This window comes from Bactrocera dorsalis, chromosome 3 (assembly GCF_023373825.1).
Source record: "Bactrocera dorsalis isolate Fly_Bdor chromosome 3, ASM2337382v1, whole genome shotgun sequence".
Taxonomy (NCBI): domain Eukaryota; kingdom Metazoa; phylum Arthropoda; class Insecta; order Diptera; family Tephritidae; genus Bactrocera; species Bactrocera dorsalis.
In genome coordinates, this window is record NC_064305.1 from 6,181,327 (window position 1) to 6,207,985 (window position 26,659).

Genomic DNA, 26,659 nt, shown 5'->3' on the forward strand with positions numbered 1-26,659 from the left:
TAAATATCCTACTATTTCTTCTATATATATTATGGACATATGTATGTTCTATTAGTACACCCGCATTTATGCATATCAAATTTTAATTGCTTTTTAATGCCTTCGATCGATTTATACCTTTATCACCAGCTCGTTTATTACGCTCATAAAATATGCAAATATTAAAGATGAGTAAGCGAAGTCTGCTTTTAGGCGCCCGCACCTTATATACTTTGTCGCTAATTGCCTAACGGAGTATCGATTGCTCCAATAACACACTTCTTCTAGAAATAAATGCCCTGCCACTTAGGTGTTTCAACTTTTTATGATTTCGATATAATTAAGCCGCCAACGCGTTATTTAAGGCACGAAATGGGAGCAAGGAAGTAAGGCGGTGGGCGCCAAAATGTGTCACGCACAGAAAAATAAACTAAGAACAACAACGCAAACATAAGAAATGGAAAACAAATAACTACGCAGTAACAAAACTATTCAGAGAGAGACATAAAATTTTTGGCAAAACCTACGACAACACGAAAGATAAACAAAGGATGCACGCAAACATGTGTAGGTGTGTGTCTATACGACAATAAAGTCAAATATCTATGGCATACAGTTAACAGAACTGTCAAAAAACAATGCTTGCACAGGCACAATGAAGGCTTGCAGGCGCTGACGGTCAGCCTGGACGTCGTCTATATGCTATGGCGTCGTCTAAATGACGCACCCGCACACACGCAGTCCTGTAATAAATGCTTTTTTCCTGTAAATGTGTCAGCACCCGATTGCTGGCGGTCTTGCCTGCGAAACGTTGAGGCGACCACGTGACAGTAGCTTAATGACAAATGTCGCTGGCATACTGTTATTATTGCTAGAATTGTTTTTGTTGTTGTTATTATTATTTTTGTTCCCGTTATCGTTACTAACTTTTCATACATTTCCTATTTCAACTTCCTTATTGACCTGATGGCATTCAGCGATTTCAATGGCGCTGCGGAAAATAAAATTTATTGCTTTTCTGGCTCCACAATGGAGAGTTAAATGCGCGAGTTATGAACAAAAAAACAACAACCACCAAGTTAACTTCATTTGCACCGAAGCTATAACTCCCTACACGGTGGCTTTTCTTATAGCATAAAAGGGTATAAAAAGCCTTTTAACTTGATTTTCTTCGTTCAGTTTGTATGACAGCTACATGCTATAGTAGTCCGATCGGAGCAATTTTTTCGTGGATCGTGGCGTTGCTTTAAGCAATATCACATGCGGAATTTCATGAAAATATCTCGTCAAATAAAAAAGTTTTCCATACAAGGGCTTGGGTTTTATCGATTAGTTTGTACGGCAGCTATATGCTATAGTGGTTCGATTTGAACAATTCTTTCGAAGATAAAAGTCGGAAATTACTTGTGAAAAATTTCGTGAAAAAATCTTATCAAATAAAAAAGTTTTCCATACAAGGACTAGATTTTGATTGACCAGTTTATATGGCAGCTATATGCTATAGTGATCCGATCTGAACAATTTTTTGGGAGAGTATGGTTTTCACTTGGATAATCACTCACACTAAATTTCGAGAAGATATCTCGTCAAATAAATCAACTTTCCATACAAGCATTTGATTTTTATAGATCAATTTGTATGGCAGCTATATCCTATAATGGTCAGATTTCCAGGATTCTGATATATAATGAACTTATTTTGGAGCAAAGGTAATGTACAAAATCGGTCGATATCTCAAAAATTGAGGGAACAGTTCACTTATACACTCCCAGAGAGATGGAGAGAAGGGTATGGCTAAATCGGCTATATGTACTTATTTACTTAACAGGAGCTCTGATGTTTCCTGCTGTCCTTTACGAACTTTGTGGCAAACTTAATTCACCCCGTTAAGGGTATAAAATTGCGATTAAAAAACGATAAAAGCTAAGCTTTTTGTGAAGACAAAGGACGCGCTGAGGGAAATAAAGCGTTAGTGCGAGAGTGTGTGTGTTTAGAAGGTTATATTTTATTAGTCGTAGTTTTATATGTATATGTATACATAGTTATGTAGATATGTAAGTATGTATGCATATATGTAAGTACATATGTATGCCTATGCGTGTGATGACGCATTTATTTTTAGCTTCATCAGTGGGTGTGTACTACGCCCACATTTCTTTATCTCTTCCTATCTTTCTTCTCCATAAATTTATATTATTCAATTTCTTCTTACTTCTAAGCTAGTCTGCGCTTATTTTGTTTCGTTTTGTTTGCTTCTCTGCCATTCGCTCGGCGATGACTCATTGTAGCTCGACGCTGCCAAAAAATTACACGCACCGCCGTTAGTGTAACAGTAACAACCACCAAACGCGCTGCTGGCAAGTGCCAAGAATATGCGTGTGTTTATCGCACTTTATTGGCGCTAGTCCGCCGTTGCTTAGCTGATTTCAAAGCAAAATGCGCGTCCTTAATGCTGTTAGGGAGAGCTGCTGCCTTGCCTTCCTTCCCTTACGCTGTTTTCTTTTTTTGTACTCTACTAGACTTTTGACATTTCTTGTTTTTGCAAGAACTTTATTTAAAAAAAAAAATAATAAGGTTTACAATATGCTTTTCTATGCCCACTCCACATCGTTTGAGCCTTCTAGAGCCTGGGTCTTGTCAGTCGCTCTTTCGCTTTTATTTGATTTCCGCGCATAATGATATTTCCTGACATATTCGCCAACCTCTCTGCGTAAAAAATATGCAAATATAAGAACAGCAACAACAAAACAACAACGCTAAAGAAAAGTTACAACATTAGAGAGCACAACAACATCACAAGCAGTAAAAATATCACAATAATACTTGTAGTTCATATAAAGCAACTAACGAAGCCACTTTACCAGCAACCTCTAGCCAGATTCCAATTCGAGTCATAGTTGGCAACGCCAGACACGCTTGCACTACACAAATACGAGTAGCTGCTGTCAGTTAAGGTATTTTCAATAAGGATTCTCCGCGCATATCCTTACTCATACATTTTTGCATATTCATAAAGCTTTGAAGGGCAGAGCTGCTGACGTGGTTGTTACTGCTGCTTTGTTGTTATTGTTGCGTTTTACTATTGTTACATATACATATACGCAGTGTGTCCTTGCTGCCACACTTTCTTACATACACATGCCAACATACAGTTATTTGCTTGCGGTCGTCGTGCTGCTTGACAGCAACTCCGCAACTTGGCGCCAATTTAATGACACTCAATGTCGCGTGTTATAAAACGATGAGCAGCGCCGATATTCGCGTGAAATGGCGTAATGGAGAAGGATAATAAAAGCGCATAAACAGACACAGGCACGCATACACATACCGAGGCAGTTACACACATACACTGGCAGCTATATGTATGTCAGTCGTAGAGGCGCAAGGACAAATGCGCTGGCTTGTGAAATTCCTTGGCATTTCGTCGGAGAGTAGGGACGCAAATGCAGCACGGAAGTATAATTTCAAATCAAATAAATATTATTGCGCTCATGAATATGCATGGTTGTTAACCAAGCGTTTATGGAGTGGACTTTTTCGGAGTTATTTGCAGGAAAAATAATTAAAATATTTATGAAACCAATGAATAGTCAATTTTTCGATTGAATGCTGGTTCTATTGCAAACTACATAGACGTAAAAAATGTGAATATCGAAAAAACATTGCATGCTGCTTCACAAAAAAGTCACGCAGTTATTTCGTTCATTAGTGGCATGTAAATTCAATTCTCAACAGGCTTATATAGCCACCTACATAAAGGAGACATAAATTTTCCAGCGACTTGACTTACTGAAGAGCTTATGTAAGTTAGAATTTTCAAAATATCGATATTTTGTATTATATTTTCTTAATGTACATATACATATTTAAGAATACACACAGAAAATTTCATAGCGTTCCGGTGAATATGTTTGAAATTACACGAAAATTTGAAAAGGCGTTTCAGAGTGCTTGGAAGTGCATTCCAAACGTAGGATCCAGTTCAGAGATGTCCATAATGGTCACCGCAAAACGTCTTTTTTGACAGAAGCTCCCGGAGATTTGCTGTAATTTCTTAAATATAAATAATTTTACCAATACTAAGTCCTAAAATGCAGTTAAAAGATACTATAATATGTGTATACATTTTTGGATCAATAAATTTAAAAGTTTTCTCTGAAAATTCACTTTTATCGACCTTCTAACAGACTCAGAAAATCTGGGCATGGAGATAGCTGCAAGGCTGGGTACACTGGAACACTCGCCTACTTTGATTTCATTCTAAAAAACTTGGATTACCAGGTTGCGAAAGCTAGCGCTGGTTGTTTTTTCTCTGCTCACATACCTTCGAGAGAACCATGGGAAGTAAGAACTCACTGTAGTAAAGAACGGTGATTGTATAAACAAGATATCTTTCATAACCATCAGAAGAATTTTTTATTGGGAAAAAAGTGGTGGTAACTCCTAATCACACTGCATATTCTTTCATTTAAGGAAATTAAGCAATTTCAGAAAAACAATCCAGAAAGCTTTCATTTCACAAAATTTTCCTACAATCTAATGAATTTAAAGAAGTGTGACTCAAAACTTTTAAGCAGATAGTTGTAAAAAATATAAAGTTTTCATAAGAGCTTTCATCATTTTGGGTAATCAGTAAATATCGGTAGAATCTGTTATACTTGTATCAGTTTAAAAAAAAATAATAATAATTAAAAGACTAAGTACCTAAAATAAAATAGGTTCGTAAAGCTAACAACACTTTTTGTAAACTTTTAAGTTGTAATCAAAAGAAATTAGTAAGATATTTTTATTAGCATCATTTGTATTAAAAATTAATTCATAGAATAAGCCCCTGAAATTAATACAAAAAAATCGTAATTATATTCGTAAAAGCTCCACCACCAAAGCTTACTCCATTTTTAAAAAGCTTTTAAGTTGTAATAAACAGAAATCAGTAATAAAAGAAAGTTAAAAGAAAAAGTGCCTGAAATTAATACATAAAAGTACTCGTAAAAGCTCAATCTCGAAAGCTTTCATCATTTTGACAAACTTTTGGTAATCAAAAACTTTTTATGATCTTTCTTTCTTTATATTATATTCATTAAAACTTTATGAGAATTTTCATTATTCTTGAAAGCTTTTGACACTAAAGTGTTATCATGAAATTACTGCACAGTTTACAAATTACAGTTTGTTTAGTGGAAATGCTTTAAAATTTGCTCAAAGTTTTAAAAAATTTTTCATAATTAAGGCTTTTTATGATAACCATTGCCTTTAATTTACTTTACTTTATTAAAAGTTCATCAGAGCTTTCATCGTTTTGCAAAGCTTTTGATATAAAAAAGTGGTGTATAAAAAGTAATGACTCGTATAACTCACACTATTTATCTATATACTTTATATACCAAATCTACAAAGCTTTTATCACTTTGAAAAGCTTTTAGTAATGAAAGTTTTGTTATAATCTGTAACGATTTTCTATTAGCTTCCATTCATTAGCACGATTTCTAACATTTTGGAAAGCTTTTGCTATAAAAATCTCGTTATGAAGTATTTGAACTGTTTTTTTCAGTCAAAACTCATTCAAATGTGATGAAAGCTCATATAGTTTTAAAAAGCTTTTAATAATTAAGACTTGTTATGATGTCCATTGCTTTTGTGTTCTCTTTAATTAATTAATGATTCATCAGAGCTTTCACAGCTCTAGAAAGCTTTTAATAATAACAAGTTTTTAACGTCTAGCCTATTTATATCCATCTCTTTGATTTCATCTTGAAAAAACTTATTTCTACTAAGCGCGTTTTCATTTTCATTTTAACGTACCTGCTTGGTCTCAATTTCGGTAAACACAACCAAAACATAATTTGTCGCATTTGTTATGAATCAAATATTTATGTACAAATATTAGTCTAAGCTTGTGCTGAGACGACTTCTTATGGCCATAAGTATTGCTTTTCTATTTCTACCTTTCACTTATTTATTTATTATTTGTGACATCAGCTTGGGCCACAGACCTATGTTGTTATTACTTTTTTGTTGTCTTTTCTGGTAATTCCATTTAGCATGCTTTTTGTGTCATACATTTCGTTCTACCCACACGTTGTTGTGAGCCACCGAACTTAAGTCGCCACCAAAGTCAATGCTGATGCATGCCACAAGGCAGGCGGTGGCGGCGGCAGAGTGACGCCAGTGTTCACAAATATGAAGAAAACAATAGTGAACAAATGTTACAAAAAGGCAGTCATAAAAGCAAACACACACATGTATGTATATAATTTCAGAAGAGTACATAAAAACCGGTGGTAGACGCGGCAGCGACTGCTGCAGCGCCCATTTCGCTAAAGAGATCAGTCAGCGGCAAAACGAAATAAACTTAAATAAGAGTATACAAAAAATGGCAAATTGCTGAAACCCCAAGCCAACCGAATGGAGGTGGAACAAATTTAACAGCTTACAAAGGCAACAACAACAACAATAACAGGAACAGCGCTGGCGTTTTGAAAAGCACAAAGTTAAGAAACGTGCTGGCAGCGCTGAAGCTCATTCAGTTAACCGTGCAAAATTCCACATGTTCGCTATGCCTGTGTGTGTGTATGTGATCGTATTTGAGTTTGTATAGCTGTGTGTTTGTGTAAAGTCTTCAGTTACGCTCTTGTTTTCATTACCAAAATTTCGTACGTCTGCCTGCCTGAATGTCAATATGCCGGCACTAAACAGCATGTATGTATGTGTGCGTTGTTGTTATTTTAGGCAAGTCGCACAACTTTTGCGAAATTTTAGTTGCTACTGCCGTTCTTTTTTGTTTTTTTTGAGGCTTTTTTATTTTAACATTGTTATCGCAGACGATTTTAGCATGCGAATTCGGTTTCTGCAAGTGTTGAATTTAAACGAGTTCGAATTGTTGATTATTCGCAACTTGATAGCAGAGTTTTGTACTAAAAGTGAATAGCGGTATTCATTATAACGGATAAAGAAATGATCTGTGTCAAATTTCATGAGAATGTCTTGTTAAATTAAAAAGTATTCGATGCAAGGATCTAAGTTTAAGCGGCCAGTTTTCATGGTGGCTATATTCTGAAGTGTTCCGATATCTGCAGTTCTAACATTTAAGTGGATCCTTGAGTCGAAAAGGACGTATGCGAAATTTTTAATCGATATCTCAAAACTAGTTTGCCTCTTTAAAAGCAGACAGAAGGACCGACAGAGGAATGTGATCAAGTCGACCCAGCTCGTCAAGCTGAACAGTTACACATATTCTTTATAAGGATATTACAAAATTCCGCGCAAACTTAATATATATTGTTCAGGTTATAAAAATGTAATATAGAGCCAGATTATTGGAACCTTAGACAATTGTTCAAGATCTTCAAAAAATTATTTTGTTAAGAAAACCATTTCTTGTTTTCGACACAATAAAACCTTCTTAGGGAATAGTTGTTATCGAGCTGAGACCTCGAAGTAGGCCATATTTTCTCAAAATTCCTCTAAAAATATCAATAATCAATCCACAATAGAAACTCCAAAACCGTATTGGAACAAATAGAGTATGCTCAGAAATTTCAAAGACCTACGATATCAGTCATATATGGTACGGGTCTCAGAACATAGAAGCGAAATGATGGAGATGAAGACAAACATGTAGTGTGTTCTACAAAAAACTACCCATAGTGTCGAGAATATTGCTGCCGTAAGCGCATCAATTGAGAAAAACCCAAATCAGTCTCTTACACATCGTTCTCAAGCACTGGGCATCTCTGTCACGTCGTTGTAGCGAGTTTTGCGAAAAGATCTTGGCAAGAACTGAAACCGCTTAACCACCAGAATCATCGTACGTTGGTGAATTGGGCTGAACAACAACTTGAAAATTATCCGGATTTTCATCGAAAAGTCATCTTCAGCGATGAGGCTTATTTCTGGCTGAATGGCTTCGTCAATAAACAAAATATGTGTTATTGGTCTGGTAGCAATCCACACGTACTCCATGAGTCACCATTGCATGCCGAAAAAATTACGGTTTGATGCGGTTTATGGGCCATCATTGGGCCGTAAACTAAACTTACTAAATGTTCAAGTAGACGTCTAAAATCCAGAATATTTTCCGGTTTTATAAAGTGATTTTTGGGTATTTTGTGGCTTATGCAGCGAGTGGATTTCAGCCCATGGCTATGAGTTTTGTTTACTAAAAATTCTAAACTAAAACCATCTGGAATTACCGGATCAAAGTGTTTACTAATTAAAACGTCCTGTTAAACCTTTGATGGGTTTCCCAGCTGAAATTAAGTGCTTATTACGATCTGATATAGAATCCATAAACTTTAGACTAGTTCAAGGAGAAGCTTCCGACAATATTTAAGAAAGGAAGAGATTCATAGGAAATTGATCGGAAACGAAAGATAAAATAATCAGTAATTTACGAGGTCAGGAAAAGGGATGGTATGGGCGTGGTTGATTCGTGCGTCTCGATTTCCAGCAAAACTATGAGTCCTATGGAAAAAAGTTGTATGGAAATGTTTTAGGTAATAAAAATATCTATAACTTTTGTTTATAGACTTTTCACATAACCTCAAAAATAATATGAAAAATTCACATAACATGATCTATGCAATCAATGGAACAATGGATCAGATTTGAAGAAGCCAAACAAATCATGATAATGCAGCGATATGCGGTTTTAAATATAAATCCCTTCATATACTTGTATCTTACTTAAGTCATCAAAATATATAATAAACACAACAACAGTGCAACAAATAAAGCTGTTCATCAACTTAATAGATTAGTGAAACATAGAATATTGGAAAAATTATGCAACAAAATTCGCTTCTTAAACAACCAGTAGCCAAGAAAGCAGAGATACGTGTATAACTATACAGTGAAATCTCTTAAGCGGACATTACCATTAACCTTGCACATTGCCCGGTACCAACATTTTTGATATTTATTAAGGACAATCTATTAAGCGGACAGTTCTATTAATCAAACAGAAAATTTGGTCCCGCCACTGTCCGCTTAAAGGAGATTTCACTATAAATACATCTACATATATACATATGTAACATATATAAGTCCCTCAACCTTATTAGCCTCATTTGACAACTCAAACGAATTAAATTTATTCCATGGAATCATAAATCCAAAAGCGCCCCAAATACAAAATCAATAGCACGCCGCCAATATGAATTTCGCACAGTACGGATGGTACCGTAATTACAGGATAATTTCAATTTTCCGCGCTATGTAATCTCCACGATATTTTCATTGCGTCTGAGGCACATCAAAGGGTGAGTTACTTACTTTGCGTCTTACACAAAAGCCGAGGGAACTTCTTAAGAAACTCGAAGGAAACACAAACTTTTCTATGGCTTTGTTCGCATACATATGTACATATATTTCGCCCTTTTCCTTGGGGGCATTAGAGAGAGCGCTTGTCACGTGCATACAGCGCCCTTCAACAATTGCGCTGCGTAACGAGTTTTGCCTCACTTGCCGAAAAACGGAGTATATCCCTCGTTAGTCCGCACAGAAAAAAACAACTACGCAATATTTCCGGCTTTCCGCTGGTCCGCTATTTGTAGGAACAAACATATAGACTCGCATATATGCATGTAAAAATTATATCCCTCATTTTTTTCCGAGGTCTTTTATTACATTTTATTTACAAAGCAGTCCTTGTTGCTCGTCAGGCGGCCGAGGCTTTATTTACGCTGGTTTTGGTTGCCGAACTTTTTGATTATGTTGTCTTGTTTACATGTACTCCAACTCACTGGTGGAGCGACTGTCGGCTGGCTGTCAACTTGCCGGCACGTCTGGCAAACGGTGTTTCACCCGAACCGCGGCCCGCGCTCCAACCCGTCACCCCAAAAGCGTGTCTGCTATGGCGCTGGGTTGCGTCTGTGACATTTTGCCGCACGTCCTTTGGGAATACCTGTGTTTTTACGCCCCCGCAATTGTGTGACGACACGCTACATACAACAGGAGAGAGAGACGAGGTTTTAGAACTTTACTTGCCTCCGCAAGCGCATCATATTTACGAGTATACATCTATAGGTATATACCACATACAGTCGATGGTCATAATCATATATACATATACCATATATATAACCACATATGTGTGTAGGTATGTATGTATGTACTTGGCGAGGTTAACAACACTTGCTGCACTTACATGCTGTTACCGTTAATTTACCGAGTCTGCGAACACCTGTATGCCCTTGGCGCAGCATAAGCGCTCTAATATGGTCTCTTTACACGGTTTTCTGCCTTTACATCCGCTTTTGCAATTATTTTTTCCGTTAACTCTTGCACAATGTTGCTTTAATTCAATCGATTATTGTCACCTTCGTTGCTTCGTTGGCTCGTGGGAGGCACTTGCATTACAGTTATGGCTTTGTAAGCTTAAATAAAATTGTAAAAGGGTATTATGTGTTCTTTCTTATCCTTTTTGCAATGTAATTTAAGTTCCTAAAGGGAGTATTTTCAACGGGTTCGCCAAGCCGAGCTAGAATATTCGATCGTATAAAAGACGAGCCTAGCAAGCAGTTAATTATAGTAGTTGCCGACCCGGTGTTTAGTGACAACAATGAAAAACACATACTTAGGTATCTCTAGCGTTTAAAGATTGAAGGATATAGGAGCTCTGTAGTAGTTTAAGCAGGTAAACAGTCAACCAAAGCAGGAAGCCACAATAGAGATCCGAGAGCTCGACTCCTTAATTAGAAAACACGAACTATGTTAGATTTATAATAGAGAGAGCGGATGAGAGATCACTATGAGTACCAAAGTCTCGCTAACAAATCCGCAACAAATCCTAGCACAAGCTGAAAGACTGCAAAAACTTATCGGCGAAATAGGCTCCTCACTCTCGTTCTGTAAAGATGTGTTTCGCGCCCTTCACTCAACTTATGGTCAACATAATCGGCCAACCGAGCATACTGTTCGACACACTCTCTCCAATCTTGAGACCCAGCATTCATTATTGTATAATATTAGACCAAATAGACCAAATAGACCACGTTCGGCACGCATTGAAGAAAATATAGCAGCCGTAGCTGAGAATGTACACGAAGACAGTGGAAAGTCGATTCAGCGCCGCTCGCAGCGACTTGAACTAACGTATTGAACGACTTGGCGCATTTTACGCCGAGATCTTAAATTGAAAGCGTACAAAATAAGCTCGCGCAAGAACTGAAGCCGCTTGGCCATTCCATTGATATCGCTTCACTCTATGGGCTATTGAAAAGTTCCAAGAAGATCCGGCGTTTTCCAGCCAAAAATTTGTCCAACGATGAGGATGGGGATGTAAACAAATAAAATTGCCGCATTTGGAACAAATAACAACCTGAAGTGAATCAAGAGCTGTCATTTCATCTAGAAAAAACAACAGTTTAGTGAGGTTTGTGGGTCGGTGGAATCATGGGTCTATATTTCTTCAAAAATGATGCCGGTGAGAACGCTACCGACAATAGCGACCATTATCGCTCCATGATAACCGACTATTTAATGTCTGAAATCTAAACTCGTGATCTCGGTTTCAACAAGACGGCGCCACTTCCCACACATCGCATCAATCAAAGGATTTATTGAGAGAACACTTCGGTGAGCAGATAGTTCCACGTTTCGGGCCGGTCAATTGGGCACCAATATCGTGTATTATCACACCGTATGACTTTTTCTTGTAAGGGTATGTAAAGTCTGAAGTCTATGCAAACAATCCCGCTTCGCTTCAGCTCTTGGAGCAAGACATGGCGTGTGTCCTTCGCCAGTGACCAGATGAAATGCTGAAACGATTCATCGAAAATTGTTCTCAACGGATGGGTCATCGGGGATATAGCCGGGGTGAACATTTGAAAGAGATAAACTTCAAAAAATAAATGCCAAAGAATGTGCTTTCGAATGATAATAAACATTCCCCAATATATTTGAAGTTTCTGTGTTTTTTCTTTGAAAAAGTAAGCAACCCCGAAATGGATCTCCCTTTATATTTGAGTGTTTTAAGTTGTGCCGAATATTTTGGAAGGAGTCTTAAACTTTAATCAAAATCAAAAAATACAGAGTTTAATTATGATAATGAGTAATAGTATTGAGAGGGTATCTAAGTCACTCTTTAAATACTTTTTAGGAGCAAAAGAAGAATGAGTCTTATAGGACTTTGGCTGTCGCTGTCTTTCCCATTTAATAAGGACTATAAGTTCACTATAATTATATTTTAATTATAAAAATATAAACATAATAATTACAAATATTATTCACTTACCTCTAATAACTAGAAAATACGGGTTTCAATACACGTCCAACTATTGAAAAATTCCTCAGTTTGGTTTCGCTTTGCAAAAAAAGTTTCGAGTTTACGACAGTTTCATTATAAATGCGCAATAAAAGCACTTTTATTACACTAATTGAATGTTACAACTGGCACAAAGACATAAAAAAGGATAATATTAAGATAACAAAAACAAAAAATTGTGTATGAAGTTTTGGTTTTTACAAAAAACACAAAAGCACTGTGGACGGTGACGGTTCTCTTTAAGAATATTAAGCACAAACACTTTTACGAAGCGAGTTGAAGAGAAGACATCTTACATAAATGTTTTATGCACTTGTTGTTGTATTTTTCACATAAATGTTTTATGGACTTGTTGTTGTATTTCCTACAAACTTATTTTATGTACTTTTTGTTGCATTTCCTTTCCTCATATTTTGTTACTCAATAATAAATAATTCAGAGCACTTAAAGCGGCGACAAAGCCAAAGCAAAATGAAAAGCTCACTTAAAATGCTGAAAAACCAAAAGTTCGTAAAAGCAAAATTGAAATTAAAAGGAAAACACAAAAACAACAAAACCTTGCTGAAAGCGTTTGTTGCAGCAGCGCCAAAAACAAAAACAAAACCAACAAAGGGCCAGAAAAGCAAATAAAGTAAATAAATGAGTGGCGACGCGTTGTGCGGCCAATGCCCCGAAGTAACCGCTGCTAGGAAAATTTTTCGAAAAGGATCAACTACAAAGGCGCGCGACAGAATGCAGCCCAATAAGCGCACAATAAAGTAGGACGCGACAGCGCGGCCAACTGTTGGGCTGACCAGGCTGGACGGACGACGCGCAAGCAGTAATTGAATGGGGCGGCATTTATACAGGGTGGCAAGGGCGCGCTGTACAAATATGTGCACACAGCCGCATGCGTGTTGTTGGTGCGACCGGTGCCGGACTCGCGCTCTGTTTACATTATCGAATTTTATGCTAAGTACAAAGTAAACGAACATTCTGTAATTTGTTACATTTTTTTCGCTTTTCGGTGCCGGCCTGCAATTACATACATGCGGAGAGTAAACTAGTGTGCTGGCAATTATGTATGGAAAATCAATATTTAGTTGAATGTGCTGACAGAAATTTGTGTTTGAGCTTATAAAGTTAAAATAATGTGATGTCATATGGTCAATTGAATAGTTTGTGGACTTTTAGCCACTGCGTGGATATATTTTCTATAAATTTTGAAGGATTATACTTGAACTTGTCACTCAGCTTATGAGCTATCGAGCTGAAATTTTACACAAGTTCTTTTTTTGCAGAGGAGGTGTTCATTTGTCGGCAGTGTTAATATTGGATCACTATAGCATATAGCTGCCATATAAACTGACCGATCAAAGTCAAGTCCTTGTATGGAAAACTTTTTTATTTGTAAAAATATATTCACAAAATTTTACATAAATTATTTTTCAAGACTGGACTTTAAGCTATGAAGAAATTTTTCAAATCGGTCCACTATAGCATGTACCTGTCATATAAAGTAAACGATAGAAATCAAGTCCTTATATAGAAAACTTTTTTATTTACCGAGATATCTTCACGAAATTTATCAAAGATTATTATCCAAGAAAAAGCTATATTATCATAATAAATTGTTTTGAAAGGACCACTATAGCATATACCTGCCATACAAACTGGCCGGTCTAAATAAAGCTCTCCTGCGGTAAATTTTTTATTTGACAAGATTTTTTCACGAAATTTGGCAATGATTATAGCCCAGCAATAACGTTTCATTTTCCGTACAAATGCGTGATATCGGACAACTATGGGCTATAGCTGTCGTAGAAACTGACCGATCAATTGCTAAGTGCTTGTATGGAAAACTTTTTTATTTGACGAAATATCTTCCCGAAATTAGGCACATAATGTTATCCGGAAAAGAGTTAAAATCTCAGAATAAATAGTTTAGAATGGACTACTCTAGCTTATAGCTGCCGTACAAAGTGACCAGCCAAAAGCAAATCCTTTAAGGTATTTGTGAAGGCTTCGGTGCAACTGTTGTATGGGAGTTCTTATGCTAGAGATTTTCAGAATTTAACAAATTTTTTAAAAATATTTGATTTTAATTTTAATTTTTCTTAATTTTTATTTAATTTAATTTTGTGTCTCTGGTTCAAACAATAAATTTATTCTTTTTTGTGTTTTTTATTCTCTGTTATATTTTATATAATTTAATGAATTTTTTTTAATTTTTTTTTAAATTGTTTTTTTTTTTTTTAATTTCATTTAGTTATTTCGTTTAAATTTACTAAATATATTTTAATTTTGTTTTATTTTTTATTTTGCATACTTTTTTTTGAATTTATACCTCTAGCTTAAATAATAAAATTAATAATGTATGAAGACAATTATTATAATAATTTTATTTTATTTTTTTATTATTATTTTTTTAATTCTATTTTTATTATTTTTATTTATTTTTTGTTCATTTAAATTAATGTTTTTATTTAATTTAATGTTTTTAATTTAACTTAATTACATTTTTTATTTTATTTTATATTATTTTATTTAATATATCCCTCTAGCTCAAATAATAAGTTTATTATTCAGTTAAATTTAGTGTGTATGAAGAAAATTTTTGTTTTACTTAATGTTTTATTTTTTTGCATTTTTTTAATTTTATTTATTTATTATTTCTTTTTTAATTAAGTTTTCTATTCCCTTAATTGAATTTAATTTACTTTTGATTTAATTTAATTTTATTTTATTTTTTTATTTTATTTTATTTTATTTTATTTTATTTTATTTTATTTTATTTTATTTTATTTTATTTTATTTTATTTTATTTTATTTTATTTTATTTTATTTTATTTTATTTTATTTTATTTTATTTTATTTTATTTTATTTTATTTTATTTTATTTTATTTTATTTTATTTTATTTTATTTTATTTTATTTTATTTTATTTTATTTCATTATATTTTATTTTATTTTATTTTATTTTATTTTATTTTATTTTATTTTATTTCATTTTATTTTATTTTATTTCATTTTATTTTATTTTATTTTATTTCGTTTTATTTTTTAAGAAAATAAAAAAAAAATTAATAAAAATCGAAAATCTTTATTTTTCCACTATCATCTATAACTTCAACAAATTATTCTCTTAGCCCTTAATCTAGGGCTCAATCTTGCACTTCTGCCTTCTGACAAGCTGCCGCTGCAGTGTTTACGCTTTTACTTATTTATTTTCAATCAATTCAACACAAATATTTGGCAAACATATTTTGATTGCAAATCGTTTTCCACATCAGCGCATACAATAATTTGCCAAACGCGCCGCCATGCTACTGACCCAACAACGAAAATGTGAAATATGCCCCCTTTTGCAACCACCACAGTCAGCACACAGCAACAACAATAATAACGAAACAAAAAAAATAAAAGCAAAGAAAACAAAGGTGAATCGTTTGCGCTCGTTTAAGCATTTTGTTGCAAGAATTTCACACAAAAATGCGCATTTAAGTGCCTGTGACGCATACAGCGACTGACGACGCTTCCGTCTGACGTTTTCCGCTTCCTATAGGCACACAAACGCATATAAGCGTAAACTGCATATACTCCTACAAAGAACTCCGCCGCACATATGTCAGTATGTGTTTGTGGTTCACAGGCATTTTCGCGTTTGTAGAAAAGTACAACAACAGCACATTTGTCAAAAAAAAGTTTCGAAATCGGGGATGTAAACAAATGTGTAAGCAAATCCTGGCACAAAGCAAGTGTGTGGAAACAAGGTAACAAAAGTCTTTGGGCTCCATACTGCCGCTTGACTTTCGGCAGTTGGTAGCTCCGCGGCGCCTGGCGCTGTGACCTTCATCGCGAAGTATGGGCAGCGACGGCGTCTTCTCTTCACTCGCAGTCATTTGTTGTTGTTGTTAGTGCGCTGCTTGGCTTTGTATTTACGCACACACGAAAAATACACTTTTTTCACGTCTTTCACGGTTTCTTTTTGGCCACTTTGTGCCACACGCTGCCGCTGAAAAGCCAATTATCTGAAGCACCGCTTGAATAACTCACGAATTTTCAAAATTACAATGCGCACTTTGCGTTTTTTAATTCAACATTTCGCATTTGCATTTTTTCCCAAACTTTTTTCGTACTCAATGAAGCCAAAACTTTTCACTATTAACACACACACACCCATACATACATACATGTATATACTTAATTTATGGTAGTTACTATACTTCAAGTATTGTACGATTTTTCACTACGTTTTCACAGTTAATTCAGCGTGAGCGCGCGCGCGTCCGTTCCGTATCGAAGTCGGTGTTGAATTGAATTCACAGCAAACATTGAAGACGTCACATACGAAAATCCAACTGGCGAACTCTTGCTCTCTGGCGGCAGTAGGGACGGAGGGCGGTTGGGTTTTTAACTGGCTTGCACAGTGGTTTGTCAATGTGTGCTTGTGTGTGGCAAAATCAACCACTGTACAGCAACAACAACAACTACACAACAAACGCATGCGCTTACTTGTGTCAGTGCAATGAAGTGGCAGTGAAACGCCATAGTGTGGCGTTAAATTAATATTCACTTTTTTAACTTCTGAACACCCTGTTTGAGCTGAAACTAGTTACTTTTTATTTTAATATAAGTAGGCGAAAAGCTAATATTGCGTTATATAATAGTTCTTGTGCTATAATTTATGTAATATTTCATACATTTTTATAAACTATCCACAGCATTCATAAAAACAACTTCATTGTTAACACCCGGTGCTCAGAAATTGAATTCATGCCTTTCTATACACTCTGTACCTGTGTTTAACAAGCAATGAAGATAATAAGATATTGCCAGGCATGTTTTGCCTATAACCGGAAATGCAGAATTTGAATATTCAACACCTATTGTAAACTTAAGAGATTGCCAATTTTTTTTAAATTTCCATATCTCCAAAAGTTTTTGAGTTACATTCGTTCTGAGCGAACTTCGACCTCTTCAACTGATAAAAATTTGAAAAAAGTGAAGGATATGGTACTTTGGTACTGGTAAATCATCAGGCAAGTGTTGGACAAATAGCAAGAGAGCTAGACTTCTCTCGCGAGGCCGTTCGAATGATTTTAGTGAATATTTTGCGTATGAAACGCATTCTTGATCGACTCGTGCTGATGAAGCTGAATTTTTTTCAAAAAAAGAACCGTAAACAGATCTCTTTGAGCATGCTTGATCGTGGGAATTCTGATCCCATATTCATGGAGAGCATTATAACTGCCGAAGAGACATGGGTTTATGAGTTTGACATGCAAACAAGTTAACAATCAACGGAATGGAACCGGTTTTCAGTCGATCAAAAAAATAAAAAAATATTCGCTAAAGGAGCTGAAGACTATCCCAAAAAGTACTGAAGAACATTGCTTCGAGGACTGGAAAAATCGCATAGGTATATTACATCTTGTGGGGATTACTTTGAAGACGACAAAAAAAAATATTGATGAATAATTAAATATTTTGCGTTTTATTTACAGATTTCTTACTATTTTGTCACAATGTAAGTAGTTCTTTGTGATGCTATAAAAAATATGACTCCTGTAATTCGAACTTATATAATAGCATAGCGGCTTGTGACCAATATAAATCTACTCAGACGTTTAATTTCTATTCCCAACAGATCGGTGGAATATCTGAAAGTGTGGGCTCCCAAGTATTTAAGTCTTGATATCGAAATTAAGGGACAACCTAGAAGGAAGTGCTGAGACAATTTCATTTCGTCTTCTTCCATACAGTTTCAGTCGCTGGCGTAGAGTAAGATTCTCAAGTATACACCCTGGACCCCTATAGGCTAGACCCCCACATCCAGGGAGAGGCTAGCCTTACTGAAATCAAAAACTCATTAGATCGCTTACGATCGATCTTGGGCCAAAAGGATTTTTCGACAGCGCATGAATCGATGGTAGCCCAGCACAGGTGCACGGGACGTCCAGCCATACAGTAATAGATCACAGGAGGAGAGAGGAACACTATCGCGTTCTAATCCTACAGATAGTGGGGCTAGGGTATCCTACCTTGCCAGCTCATCAGCTTTACAGTTGCCTGCGATTCCGCTGTGGCCTGGCATCCATACTAGCCTTATCACAAAGTGATACAGTAATAGATCACAAATTAAGCATTCCTTAACCAGCCATGAATGCACGGTAGGTGAACTCAAGGACTCTAAAAGAGACTACATACCGAAGCAGTACATCTACCGCCACCTTAATGACAGCGACCTCTGCCTGAAAATCACTGCTAGTCGAGAAATCTGAAACTGAAGTTGATAGAGACCTTCCAAGACCAAGACCAAGTTTTGACCCATCCAAAAGAAGCTTATTGCCCCTCTCATTCAATGGCTTCTTCCCAAGCACAGCTCCCTCGCAGGTATATGATGATATGAGGCATATGTATTGGAGAAGTAGCCGCCAGAGTTTTGTTTGGCGACTTCATGATCCAAAAGATCCGGTATAAAGTCAAAGTGTGTGTGAATTTCCGAATGTTCAGAGTGTTCATTTAGAAACCCAAATTTTCTGAGTCTGACAGCTACTGTCATGACCATACACCTCTCGTCAATATCTACAGGCACTATATGCAAAATGACATTAAGTGATTTGGTTGGATAGTCCTTAGCGCTCCGCTCACGCTGATTAACGTTCAACTCTCGGTGGCCCTTCACCACAAAAAGACTCCCCAGAACTTAGTGGGTTTGACTATGGTGTCGTACAGCCAGAGAACTACTTTTGGTGAGAAACCCTACCTTTACCCAACGGCTATTCTGCAGCAGTACAAGGCAATCTATACCTTATTTGCCCTACCTTCGATATTAGGCTTCCACCAGTATAGTATAATAGATAAATTATTGTTATATTTTACTTATAAACTTTTCCTACTGTAGATATACATATACACGTACTATGTCATATATGTATGTATATATACTTCCATATATGGAAAGTACAAGTATATAATTGTATGTGTAAAACTAATCGAGGTTGTATGCAGATAAATAACCACTTTAACACGTTACAATACCAACACGTGACAAAGAAATATTGTGAAAGCCTAACTCTTGTTGGCAACAAGCAATTGTTAACTTCCTTGAACAACAAAAGGATAATACAAATACATATTTATGAATGTATGGTTATAGATAGAATTGCAGTGAAGTATAAATGTTCAAAGCCACAAACGATGGCAACATTCCAAAAGATATGCATTTATTTAGTCTTTTATATACACCTACATATGTGAATGTGTTTGTATGTTGGTTTATATAAAGGACGTGTATAAGTATAAATAATAGTGGGATTTGCTTATATACAAGTACAAAAAGCAAATACCCACTGGAATGAATTGAGCGCGTGGGGAGTTTTTGCGTTTTTTTTTTTAATTTTTTTTCAGACTTTTAATAAAAGTAAAATTAAAATAAAATATGGATACACTATATATAAATTAAGAACAATTTTTTTACAAAATATTCAGCAAATAAAAAATATTAAAAATCAAAAAAATTTTAAAATTCAAAACATTTTAAAACTAAAAAAAAATAAAAAAAAAATTATTTTAAAAAATATAATAAATAATATAAAGGATTTTAAAAAATATTTTTTTGCTGATTTTATAAATTATTTTTCAACAATCATACTTGCATGAGAACTTTTATTTCATTCTAGAGTATTTATACTATTTTAAAAAATCAAATTTTTTTACATAACAAATAAAAAAGGATGAAAGTTTAAAAAATGTAGAAATTCTAATATGGAAAATAAAAAAATGTGTGAGTTAAAGCAAAAATATTTCTTAATGTTTTTTAAATTATCTTAGAACTTTGAAATTATTTATAAAAATTACGAAAGATCAAAAAAAAAAATTTAATTAAAAAATTAAAAAAAAAATTTAAATTAAAAAAAATTAAATTAAATTTTTTTTTTTAATAAAAAATAAAACTGTATGTGATTTGAAACAAAAATAATATTTTTTTTTTGAGTTATTTTACCTGTATTATATTCCCATTTTAGAATTTCCAACAAATGTGGAAAAATATTTTTTAATTTTTATTAATTATTTTGAAACTTTGACATATTTTAAAAATTTTTTAAATTAAAAAAAAAAAATTAACAAAATGAATTTTTTTATAAAAAAAAAATCACATATTAAAACAAAAATATTTTTATAAGTAAAGAAAAAATTTTTTTTTTTATATTGTATTAAATTTTTAGAAGGTCAGAAAAATATTAAAAAAGTATCAAATTAAATTTATTTTTAATAAAAAAGTGTGTCAAAAATATTTTTTTTTTTTTATTTTTTTTTAACATAAGGCTACCAAAAAATACCCACTTTCCTACCACTGAAATACTCTTACGATTTTCCTGCACGGACTTAAACTTAACACACACCAAAATATGTGTAGTACGATGTTCTATTGGCTTTTATACGAATTTCAGCATCAACCCAAGTGTATGTTATTAAAGGAATTAAAATATATGTACGTGTATGCGTTTGTGTGTGTGTATGTGTGCTCATTAGTCATTTAGCGCACAAGTGCCAATTTCATAATCGCTTTTGTATTTCACAATTTGCTGGTTATGTATTTAGACTAAACGCTGTGTTTTGGAATTTATTCAAAACGTGTGGAAATTGTTGGCGCCACTGCGATACCGCATTCGAAGCAAGAACAAAAAAGTAAAAGTGGGCTTCGCCACAAAACGATTTCGCAATGAAAAGGAATGCGAAAAAAATTATATAAAGGAATTCCACATCTCGAAAGTCAGATAGCGACTATACGTCAAGTTTGATTCTTGGACCTGATCTGATTTTTATGGTAATACCAATTACTGTCCGGTATCGAAAAAGTTTCCAGCATTCGCCAAATCTTCGAAACAATCCATTAAAAGAAGATCGGCACACACCACCGCCTCCTCGATTTTTAAGCCGCCATCGATAGCACGAATAGGAGCTGTAACAACGTACACACTTCGAAGTGTCGACTCACGATCTATCTCTTCTTCTTCAGAACAGAGGTTCCTCTTCTGTAATTCGTTTCTGTTAGTTATTGCTGTTCCTATCTCAGAGTAAGACTCGCCTGCGCTCAACAAGTTCGTAAGCAGACTAACGATTACTTTATTTCGAAGATATCGTCAATTTTCTTTTTCTCTTCTAGCCTGGAACAATGACAGACAAATTGCGTGTTTTCGTCGTTAATTACAACTACATTGTGTAAGGTCTTATAGTATAAACAACTTCGTATAACAGATTACTAGCCTCAGCGGCATATGCTCGTTGCTCTATTTATTGCGACTCCCAGAGTTCCCAATATAAATTATGTAAATTCTGTGGTTGCATATTTACATACAAATAAATACTATGTACAAAAATATATATTAGGGTGAGTTCAAAAAAATTTTATTTTTCACTATATAAGCTAAGAAATTATTTGATAGTTATCTCAAGAATATTTTCTCCAAGTATGAGCTCTTAATATTAATAGAAAGGTCTTTTTTTCAGTTTCCTCTATATTCCTTATTATTGGCATGTAAAATTGATATCTTAGCCCACGCCACTTAAAAAAAATATCTCGTCAAACTAAATGTTTGACAAAATTGGTGTCTTATGATTTTCTCCAAACCTTAACGTTCAAAATTTGTGATATTAAGAGCTCATGCTTGAGTAAATCTTTCTGAGCTGTCTACCAAACAAATTTTCACAAAATTAACAAAAAAAAATAGGCTTTTGACCCACCCTAATATAAACATATACAATAAATTTCATGTGAAACCGCTGTAAAAGGCGTTGGCCATCAAACATATAATTTCGGCTTAATGACACCTAAATTGTCGTCAAACAACAGGCGCCATCACTCCATTACCCCCTCCAAGCTTATGCAAAATATGTGCGCGTACAACTTCGCTTTTCGCTATGTGTATGTATGTGTATTTGCATATATGTTTCTGTGTGTTTGTATATGTGCATGTATTTGTGTCTGAAAATATACATAATTTGTTAGTTAATCTTCGTTAGTTGCGTTTTTGTCACCATTAATTGCTTGTTAGTCTTTAAATTTATTGTCAGCCACGAAGTGTACTGCACGTTTAATAAATTACCGTTAATTAATGGGTGGCGAAGCGCTAATAATTGTCATATAAAAAACATTCATTATGGCATAAATATCACAAAAGAATTTTTTTGACAAGAAAGAGGTTTATTATGGGTCATTCGCTAAATGAGAATCACTCCTGTGGTGACAAGCCAGCGATTTATTAGCAAAGGATTTATGAAAAAGAATATTATTTCAAAAAATGAGATAAAAAACGATTTGCTAAACAGTTAACACAATGACTTATAGTAAAAATCTTCATTATTCTTTCTTTGGCACATTCATAGCATATTTTTTCACCTATGAAGATCTCTACAGATGACTCATAGTTTTTCGAACCTCATTTCGTTCTAAGCGGAACGATGGGATTATATCCGTTTAAGGCGTGTCACCAGAGTAGATTTCTACAAAACTGTTTAGCAAATCGTTTTTTTATATGACAACAACGGCATAACCAACAAATTTATGCACTAACTAACTGTTTAGGAACTCATCTACCCATCAGCCATTTATGGGTTTCCAGATGGTATTAAAGGAGCTTTGTCCTGTTCTTATCCATATATCCCACAGAAAGATATACGCAGCAATCATCGCAATGTTCTCCAAACTTTTGTCGAGAGATTCACTAAACTCAACTTGAAGGAAAACAGGGCCAAGGACCATGGACTTAAAAAACACTTCAAACGAATTTTATTCATAGCTGGTCCTCATATACTAATGAAGAATGCATGCTACGAATAACGTTCGAAAGCCAATGAGTTAGGCTCGAAGACACAATATGTATACTTAATAGCTAAAACATGCTATAAAATTGCCCTCAGGCGATAGTCAATAGAGATTATTCTCTGCGCATCCCAAAATGCAGACGACATAACCATGCCAGGATAAGGTTGCGTTTTTCCATGCCTTGGAGCGGGTTCATTGTGTGCAGTCCAATCAGGAATGATTGTTGATTAGGTTTCGGTGTGAAATGATGGCGCTATGTTTCATCCATTGTCACATATCGATGCAAAACCTTGGACTTATTGCGCTTCTCCAAACACTGCTCGGAATCAGCAACTTTTCGTTGCTTTTGTCAAAAGTTAACTCGCGTGGCAGCCACTTTGCATAAAGCTTTTTCATACCCAAATATTCGTGATCCAAATGATAGCATTTCACGCTCGGTTGACATCTTTAGAGTACCTCTTACTCGAACAACTTCACTTTACGGTCTTCCAAAATTGTTTTGTTGATGTTTACGTTGGTAATTCACAAACTAAAGATCCGACAGCTGTAAAATAACTGAAAATCATGTGGATTTAATTCTAGTAGCGTCACCTACGTGTCGAGTATCTAGGGTGATGTGATCATTGACTATAGTTTCTAGAGAAATTCAGCCAAAATGCGAGAGTTCTATCCGTCTCGACCCATTTTCTGCAAATCTCAATTTTTAAGTTTTACTACGAACTTTTCGACGTGTTCAGGGTATTTCGAAGACTTTGAACATGTATTCTTTTATAGCTCTCGCTTTTCAAATTTAAGCGAAAACTTAAAACTTCACTCGGTGACAGTTTAACAGTGGAAGCGGCAGCCTCGTATATGACAAAACTAAGATATATAGAGCAGACTGGGCGTCCGTCAGTCCGTGCCATAGAGGAGACTTAGAAGTCTTATCACTCTCATGAAGTAATACTTAATCAGGTGGTTCCGTGGCAGAGTCTGGAGTGCTTTGGTGAGATATAGAGTATATACAAGTATATGTAAGTATCATATTTAGGATCCTGGAGACATACACATAATAATGAAGAGAGCTTATAACAGTTGAAATGTTTAGTATTATTAATTTTCTTGAGTACTTCTATACAACTTAGAATAAAGTAATGGATTTTGTAGCTATAATTAAGTGTTATTTTTACTACTCTTTTGGGACTGTTTTTATAAGCGAAATATTATTATTAATAGCCAATTCGCCTAGAAACTTAAAAAAGTAATTTTTATTTTATTTTTACTTGGAACTTGAAACGCCATGACAAATGACGTTACTATATAAATATCCTCTACATACATACATACATATATCCTTTACGGAAATACAAGTGAACATGAAATTAATTTAAAAGCCTTTTTTGTCAATGAGTTCGCTTTGGGATTTCGTTATGTACTAACATGCAAGTATTTACAGTTATTCCAGATATGAGTATGTAAATTAAATGATTTCGTGCGTCACATGTCCCCATGTGCTTAGTGGATCATAAATATTTTATCATGCAAGTACTGTGAGCATTCATTAGAAGCCTTCCGAACAAAATACTTTTTCATTTACCTTAACACACATACACAAACAATAAAAAAATATATAAAAAAAACACCCACACACATACTTCGGCATGCAAGTGGGCAATTTGGTGGCAATGATGAGCGAAAACATATTGACTGCGTGGCTGCGCGCCGTAATGACCGCGTAAATTTACGATGTCTGAAATGACAGTTACCAAATGGCGCGCGACGCGACGCGACACGACGCGCTGTCAATGTTTCCAAGAACTGACATACTGCCATACAGGTCTAATAGTGGCGTTGAGCTATTTTTCTGGGCGGCTCTTTATTTATTGTTACATTATTTATGCCTATATTTACTATTTTGGTGACGATTTTGAATATATGGTAATGAGTATACCCTCGTAGATGCAAAAACGGGAGTTAGCACTTACAAGTACATATGTATGTAGAAAGGCATGTAGATACGTATGGACATATAATTATATAGTAAGAAAGCTTTTTGCGGGGCACACTTGTAGGTAGTACAAGAAACAAAATCGAAAAATGCTAGAAGCATTGATTGACAACTGTCACTGAAAGGTACAAATGGCTGATGGAAGCTATCGGAATGACGCGTGCAAGAATTGGAAAAGAATGTATTAATATTTGAAGAATGTATGTATGTTCGAGTGAAGAATATTCGAGGGATGTCTAGGAATTTTAAAAAGGTTATTATTCTCGAGAATTTTTAATGTGAGCTGAGTGGAATATTTTAGGTTAGGGGTAAGTTAGGTTAGTTTTAAGATGAAAAAAAATCTTACTCAATTAAAGAGTAGGGTTTTGAAATAGAAAAATGATTCAAAAAGCAAGCAATTATAGATCTCTTAAAACCAAAAAAGCTTATAAAGGGATGTCTAAAAATTTTACAAAGTTAATAAATAGTCGAGAATAAAGGAAAAGAGGTTAAAATAGTTCATAGATCATAAAATCTGAATAAAAAAACTTTCCAACAAAAGTGTAGAATTATATTGTATGGAATATTATTCGAAAACCGTTCGATTCTCGATCTTTTATAACACTCGAAGCTTATATAGAGATCTATAGAGTATTTAAGGTTATATTCAGAATTTTTAATGTAAGCTGAAAATTGGAAAATTTCAGAGTTTTTCATAGATCATGAAATCTGAACAAAAAATCTTAGTCAGCAAAAGAGTAGGATTTTATAGTTGAAAACACGATCCGAAAGCCGATCTCTTATAACTTTCAAAGTTTATGAAGGTTTAAAGCTTCTTTGATAATAAAATAAACGTTCGATTTCCGTCTTTCTTTGCGTATAAACCCTTTTCTGTGATAATAGACTCTACAACCGAAAAGTTGAAAATGAGTAAACTCATTAGATGACTGTCAGAGAGCGGTATGAATCAAGTTAACTCATTATACAACCGCTAGGGAATCATGTGGATCGATTTCATTCATTTTGAAACCAATTCTCAACCACTTTATTATCATTCGCACCATATTTATTATCATATAAAAACCACTAAATTCCTTGTATAACCGACAGGCTCTCAACCACTTTATTATCAACAAAATAATTTTTTTATTAATTGAAAATCAGAAAACTCCTTGTATAGGAGTCAGTGGGCGATATGGATCAATTTCATAAGTTTTTGAACAAGTTCTTAACCGCTTTATTAATACTTGTATAGCCACCGGGAAACAAAATGGTTTATTTTTATTAATTTTGAAACTAATCTTCAACCAATTCATTATCAATAAAATATTTTATTTTTATGAAATGAAAACACATTGTAAAGCAGTCAGCATCGATTTCATTAATTTTGGTACCAATTCTCAACCAGTTCATTATCAATAATTTTATATTTATTAATAAACGAAAGTCAGTTGACTCATTTTATAGCCACCAGGGAGTGATGTAAAACGATTTCATTCATTTTACAGCCAATTCTCAACCAGTTTACTATTAATACTTAACTTAATGTTGCTAAATCTGAAGTAATAATAGGTATACGCGAGGTATACAAATATTCAGCCGTTAAATATTTGTATGAAAGCAAATTTTGGAAATTTTT

At 34.5% G+C, this 26,659-nt stretch overlaps 1 protein-coding gene across 7 annotated transcripts in view; it reads right to left on the reverse strand.

Moving 5' to 3' along the window:
* Positions 1–16,588, reverse strand: part of LOC105228420 (protein unzipped) — a 100,294-nt gene extending 83,706 nt beyond the window's left edge. For 3 of the 7 annotated variants that reach the window (XM_049453630.1, XM_049453631.1, XM_049453626.1), the window contains exons 1-2: positions 16,417–16,568; positions 12,215–12,369 (exon numbers count right to left, since the gene is read on the reverse strand). The gene's annotated coding sequence lies outside the window, so the exon portion shown is untranslated. Of the gene's footprint in view, positions 1–12,214; positions 12,370–16,169 lie in introns of all 7 variants that reach the window. The other 4 variants (XM_049453627.1, XM_049453629.1, XM_049453628.1 and 1 more) reach the window with 4 other exon arrangements.
* Between the last annotated feature and the right edge of the window lie 10,071 nt (positions 16,589–26,659).